The sequence below is a fragment of the Octopus bimaculoides genome, chromosome 7 (assembly GCF_046866305.1).
Source record: "Octopus bimaculoides isolate indiv1 chromosome 7, ASM4686630v1, whole genome shotgun sequence".
Classification (NCBI taxonomy): domain Eukaryota; kingdom Metazoa; phylum Mollusca; class Cephalopoda; order Octopoda; family Octopodidae; genus Octopus; species Octopus bimaculoides.
In genome coordinates this window covers 71946943-71952618 of record NC_142934.1, presented here as the reverse complement: position 1 = coordinate 71952618, position 5676 = coordinate 71946943, and the positions used below count along the sequence as shown (strand labels likewise).

Genomic DNA, 5676 nt, shown 5'->3' with positions numbered 1-5676 from the left:
CGCGGAAACAAAAACCTTATAGGTAAATTTTACAAGTATTTAAATAAATATATAAATAATTATAACAAGGGATTGGCTATAAACCTCTTCATCCGCTGGGAAAATAGACACCAAAGACGTTATTACGACCTTAAAAACACCGAAAATAAAACACTGGGCTGTAGTCGGGCGAAAGAAAGATAATGAATTAAATTTTTGGTTAACCGTTGACATTTACTATTTTTACTGGTTCAATATTTGTAATTCAGGTTATTTTTTGCTGGAGAAGCAGAGACACGAAATAATTGTAGTAAAGTACGGATCCAATCAATATTAATATATGTGTACACACACATACACACACACACACACACACATACACGCACGCAAGTACGTACGTACGTGTGTATGTATGTATGTATGTATGTATGTATGTATATACACACGCACATACATAGAGCATACACGTATGCATAATGATTGAGAAACTGAAAGCAGATAAGAAAATAATCAAACTCTGTGATGATGTGTATTGACACAGTTGTATCAAGCGTGGAATGAATGGAATTTCCTTATGATGGAAACGATAAATTAAAAGTCCCACTATACCAGTATATTTATTTCTTTAACTCGCGCATTGCTTTGTAGGGCAACACACTCCGTTACGAATTAGGTCGAGATTTTCTTTGTTTAAATTACTCACTATTAGAGCCCTTTAATCTTAATTAGATTGCTTGGGTGCTTGTTAAATCTATACTGAATTCTTCTTCAATTATTCTCCTATTACTGCTGCCGTTTTACATTTACATCAATTCTCCTGCAAGGTCATTTTTTGTTAAAGAGTTTTCTTTGTTTTTGGTTTGTTTGTTCGTGACTGAATCTTCCTCTCAGGCGTTGCTACCTCTGCTGTACTTCATAGCCTAGTTTACTATACTTTATCTTCATTGGTGACATAACGAACTCTTCCCGGGGCTCTCAACTCGGCTCACTATAAGAACAATAGGTTGAACCACAGGAAACTGCAACCGTAATACACGTGAAATATATGGATGTGTTGGGGCGGGAATTCTAGTACGAACACTCGAAGCTAAAATAGAACGCGTTTCTAAGACACAGATTTGAAAGTAAACAAAAGATGATTGAATAAATGTAGAAATAAAGAAATAATTATAACATGAAAGTAATAAGAATTTTGAATTAACGTTAAATAGATATTCGCAAAATAAATATTTAAAAAAACGTGTCTTGTGGTTAATTTTGGAGTATTTTAGCTTTCGTTTACATGTAAGAAAGCAAGCTTTAGGACATAATCGTAAATGGAAATAAAACTTACAAAACAGTAGTACCACCACCACTGTCACTCCATCGCTAACAACAACAACAACAACTTCAACAACAGTGGCAACAACAACATTGGCAATACACGCTAACATAAAAAAGCACTGGTAATTCTAGAGTTAAATAAACCTAGCTAATTTTACTGATAAATAAACTTTCAATACAAGGTTGCAATTTATAATAATTCTGTTTTGAAAGACTCCATTAGCGACAGACAGACATTAGATATAAATGTATGTATGTATGTATTTATGTGTGTGTGTGTATATATATATATATATATATATATATATATGTATGTAATGTGTGTATATATATAATGATATATATATATATGTATATATATATATATATATATATATATATATATATATATATATATATATAAATATGTATATATATTTATAAATATGTATATATACCATATTATATATCTCTAAATACTACTGTAATAGTACAACAAGAAAGTAGAGTAGGAATGCCACTCTATAATTAGAGTGAATCTTTTCAGCATTGGAAATAATTTCAATGATAGAGAATGCAAGATATTATTACTAATGGAACGTGTAAGCGATCGAATAAATAAATAGTATATTGATAAAGGTCATAGTCTTTTTATAACGTTGTTGTTAACTTAAATATTGTAGGAGACAACTTATTTGAAGCTAAATATAAAATATCTGAATGAGAAAAACTACTTCTGACAGGTAAAGGAGTCGATCCCGAAATTTAAATGACATAATTTTTAATTAATGAAAATTTATTGGCTGAAAACAGTATATATACAAGCGCCATCTTAATTATTTTCATTTCGCAGATTAAATAAATTGTTTCTGTCCCTTCACAATGTAACAAGTGCATATTGAAATCACACACACACACACACACACACACATACACACACACACACACACACACACACACACACACATACACACACGGGAAAATTTTCAATGATTAAAAAAAACCGAATGACCATGCAGGGACAGAAGTTCGCATTTCAGTTTTGTGTTTGAATATGTGTATACATGCATATGTCAAGAGTGCATGGCTTACTGCTTTGGATCATACATTTATGTTTGCTTGATTGTAGTTTCAGTTCCTGGACCGGGTGGTACGTTGTGTTCTTGAACAAAACAATTCATCTCGTGTTGCTCTGCGACCTTCACCTGCGGCACACATTGGGTCTGTTCAGACATCGGTTTGATGGAAAAAGTGAACTGATGTACAGCACAAACACTTGATCTCTAAAAACAAATTATTTGTGCAGGTTATTCGGCAACAGCGACTATCATCATATATACATGCATGCATATATGTATGTGAGATCACTCTAATTGCTATTAATAACATGTAACTTTGTACGTTTCCAGACTGTCGGTGACTAAACTGGCAACCCTACCAATCCTGCTTAGTAAGGAGGGTGGTTTCCGTTGACGCCCGTATGAGGAAACACAAAACCTCTCCAATGATGGATGAACTCAGTAAAATCAACAGTCACCAAACAGCATAAAGGATCCCCTAAGTTTTTGAACGGGATGGGCTACTCAACTTTAAGAAAACTCTAACTGGGTCCCACCGGCAAGCATATGCACTGTTTATCTTGATATAAGATCACCATGTCGCGCACATGTGGTTGAGAGGCATGTGTCTGGTGTACCCTTATCAGATGGGTGATCATGACGTTGGGTATATTAGGCTTCGTATAATTTTACCCCAGTGTCACTTTGATGGCACGTGCTGCTCTCTCACTCACTCAATAATAATAATAATAATAATAATAATAATAATAATAATAATAATAATAATAATAATAATAATAATAATAATATTAATAATAATAATAATAATAATAATAATAATGAGAAGAAGAAATAGTAGTAGTAGTAGAAGAAAAGAAATAGTAGTAGTAGAAGAAGAAGAAGAAGAAGAAGAAGAGCAACACCAACAGCAACAACAACAACAACAACAACAACAACAACAATAATAATAATAATAATATTAACATCACAGTGAATTGTTTGTGCCACCATGCTATCTCCAGATTCCCGTACACTTTCTATCATTTCCTCTATATTTCGCATACATCGGACAGTTACATCTGTGTAGTCTCTTACAAATATTGCTTTAAAACCTTTGATGCCACTGCACCTGAAAAACATATGTGGTTCTACGATACAAAGATCATCTTTTGATTAAAACTTGTCATCAAACGTTCATGATAATTGATGTTCGAAACACTAGCTTAACAGGGAAAAGTAATTTACTAAATTCTTCATTATTTTGAACGTAAATGAAAAAACGGTGAAGTATTTCAACAGACATGTGGAAACAGAAGAATTAATAATACATATATCCTTATATTATGATCATGAATCATAATAAATGGTATCTGTGTTGCACATTTTAAAAGGAAATCTATTTTTCCTTTCTTGTCATTTCTATTTCCCTGCAACGATACTCATTGAACAAGTCAATGCCCAGTTTTTCATCTTTCTTCCTCACTTTTTATGTGTGACGTATTTTGATTTCTTTCTGTTCCACGTGGATTTCCTTTAATTTCGTGTATAATTCGTTTTTTCCTAATCTATCTCTCCTGTCCTATTACTTATAATTGCGATGTGCCTGCTTCATTGTATTTTCCCTTTGCTTCACCAATCTGTCTCTCTGTTTATTTAACCTAATAAGTTTGCTGCTTGAATATAACTAGTTGTGCATCGTTAATAATTTCCTGGCTTGCCTATCAAACTCATGAAGTTCGCTTTTTATCAGCTGAAGTGGAGCTACAGAAGATTACAGTATTAGTATTTCCAGGGCGGCGATCGCTTCAATCCCCTTCTCTCTATTTAATTACCTTCTTAAGATCTTCCTGACACTCCTCTTAAATACTTCAGGTTTAATTTTCATTTAGTTCTGATTCACTGCAACAACTTTTAGCATATACAAATATTTATATCTCATCCTTCATGTTCCGTTATACCGTTGCAGATGTTGTCGCCTTGGTAGCACAAAGCTTTATTATATATGACGTCATAATTTTCCTCTATCACATGCAATGCACATTTAACAATGGCATTTAAATTTCATTGGGTCTAAATGATGATGTCATCCATTGACATTAGCTTGTTCGCTCTTATAATAATTTTTGCTAAAGGGTCACTAGGTATGATTCTTCATAATATAATGACATCGTAGGAACCAATGGGAAAGACTGTAACACGTTCCTTGACCTGCAAAGTAACCGGAAGCTTTCTCTGTGGGACGAACACGTTGTAGTTCAGGCTTCTCCTGCTAGAAGCCACTTGATGCAAACCTCAGGCATCAGTCTGCTGATCGGCGTCTTCGACTCGAGTGTTACAGTCACGTGGTGCGTTTTTGTCTTGCAGTGCTTCTCTCCTTCCCTGTTCCTCGATTTTTGCGATGACTGAAACACAGGAACAGCGTGCTTACTTGAAATTCTGTTTTCTGCCGAAGAAATAATCATAATAATAATAATGATAATCAGTATGATAATAATAATAATAATAATTATTATTATTATTATTATTATAGTTATAATAATAATAATTATTATTATTATTATCACCATCATCATCATCATCATCATCATCATTATTATTATTATTATTATTATTATTATTATTATTATTATTATCATATAGGTCTCAGAAAAGGACAAAACCATCAATATACAGAGAGAAAGAGAGAGAGAGAGAGAGAGAGCAAGAGAGAGAGAGAGAGAGAGATGACTAATAAACCGGATCTATTGTAGTATGAACATATTGTTCATATATGACCGGGTCAGCAAATTTGACTTTTAAAACAATAATGGGAGTTTCACTCATTATATAACACTTGTGCAACATAACAAGTATGAAACAGTGCGAAGACGTATGCTGTAAGCGTGACACGGCCGTCGGCTGTACATATTTCATATTCACAACCTTTGAGAAAAGTACGCCATTACAACTGTCGTAAACAAAGCTGTCCTCTACGATGGGATTGATACGCTTAACATCCCGAAAATAAGGGCTTCTGTCAAATACTGAGCTATCTCGCTTTGACTATTCTTGATAAAACCTCACCATCACCGGAAACGTGTCCGTGGTGAAGACTATCGATGTAGTTGAGCTTTACCTCAGAAGAAAGGCGCTTTTGATGACAATTTTTGGTTGAATGTAATCCTCATTCATTTTTGGTGCGAGTGAAGGGAGCAAGGATATTGCAGGCCGTATGGAAACAATATGCAAAGAGCACGTACATAGCGCAGCAGACATGCAACGAAATAATATATCTCATCTTGTATATAATCAGTGCAAGAGACGGAGCCCTAAAACAACAGAATAACAAGAAGAAAAA

General features: G+C 33.8%; 1 long non-coding RNA gene across 1 annotated transcript; it reads right to left on the bottom strand.

The window, feature by feature from the left end:
• Positions 1–584: 584 nt before the first annotated feature.
• Positions 585–4315, bottom strand: LOC149134767 (uncharacterized). The gene is made up of 3 exons (XR_016242462.1): positions 3324–4315; positions 2389–2564; positions 585–967 (listed from the first exon to the last, which is right to left on the bottom strand). It is a non-coding gene; the product is annotated as an uncharacterized LOC149134767 (long non-coding RNA).
• Between the last annotated feature and the right edge of the window lie 1361 nt (positions 4316–5676).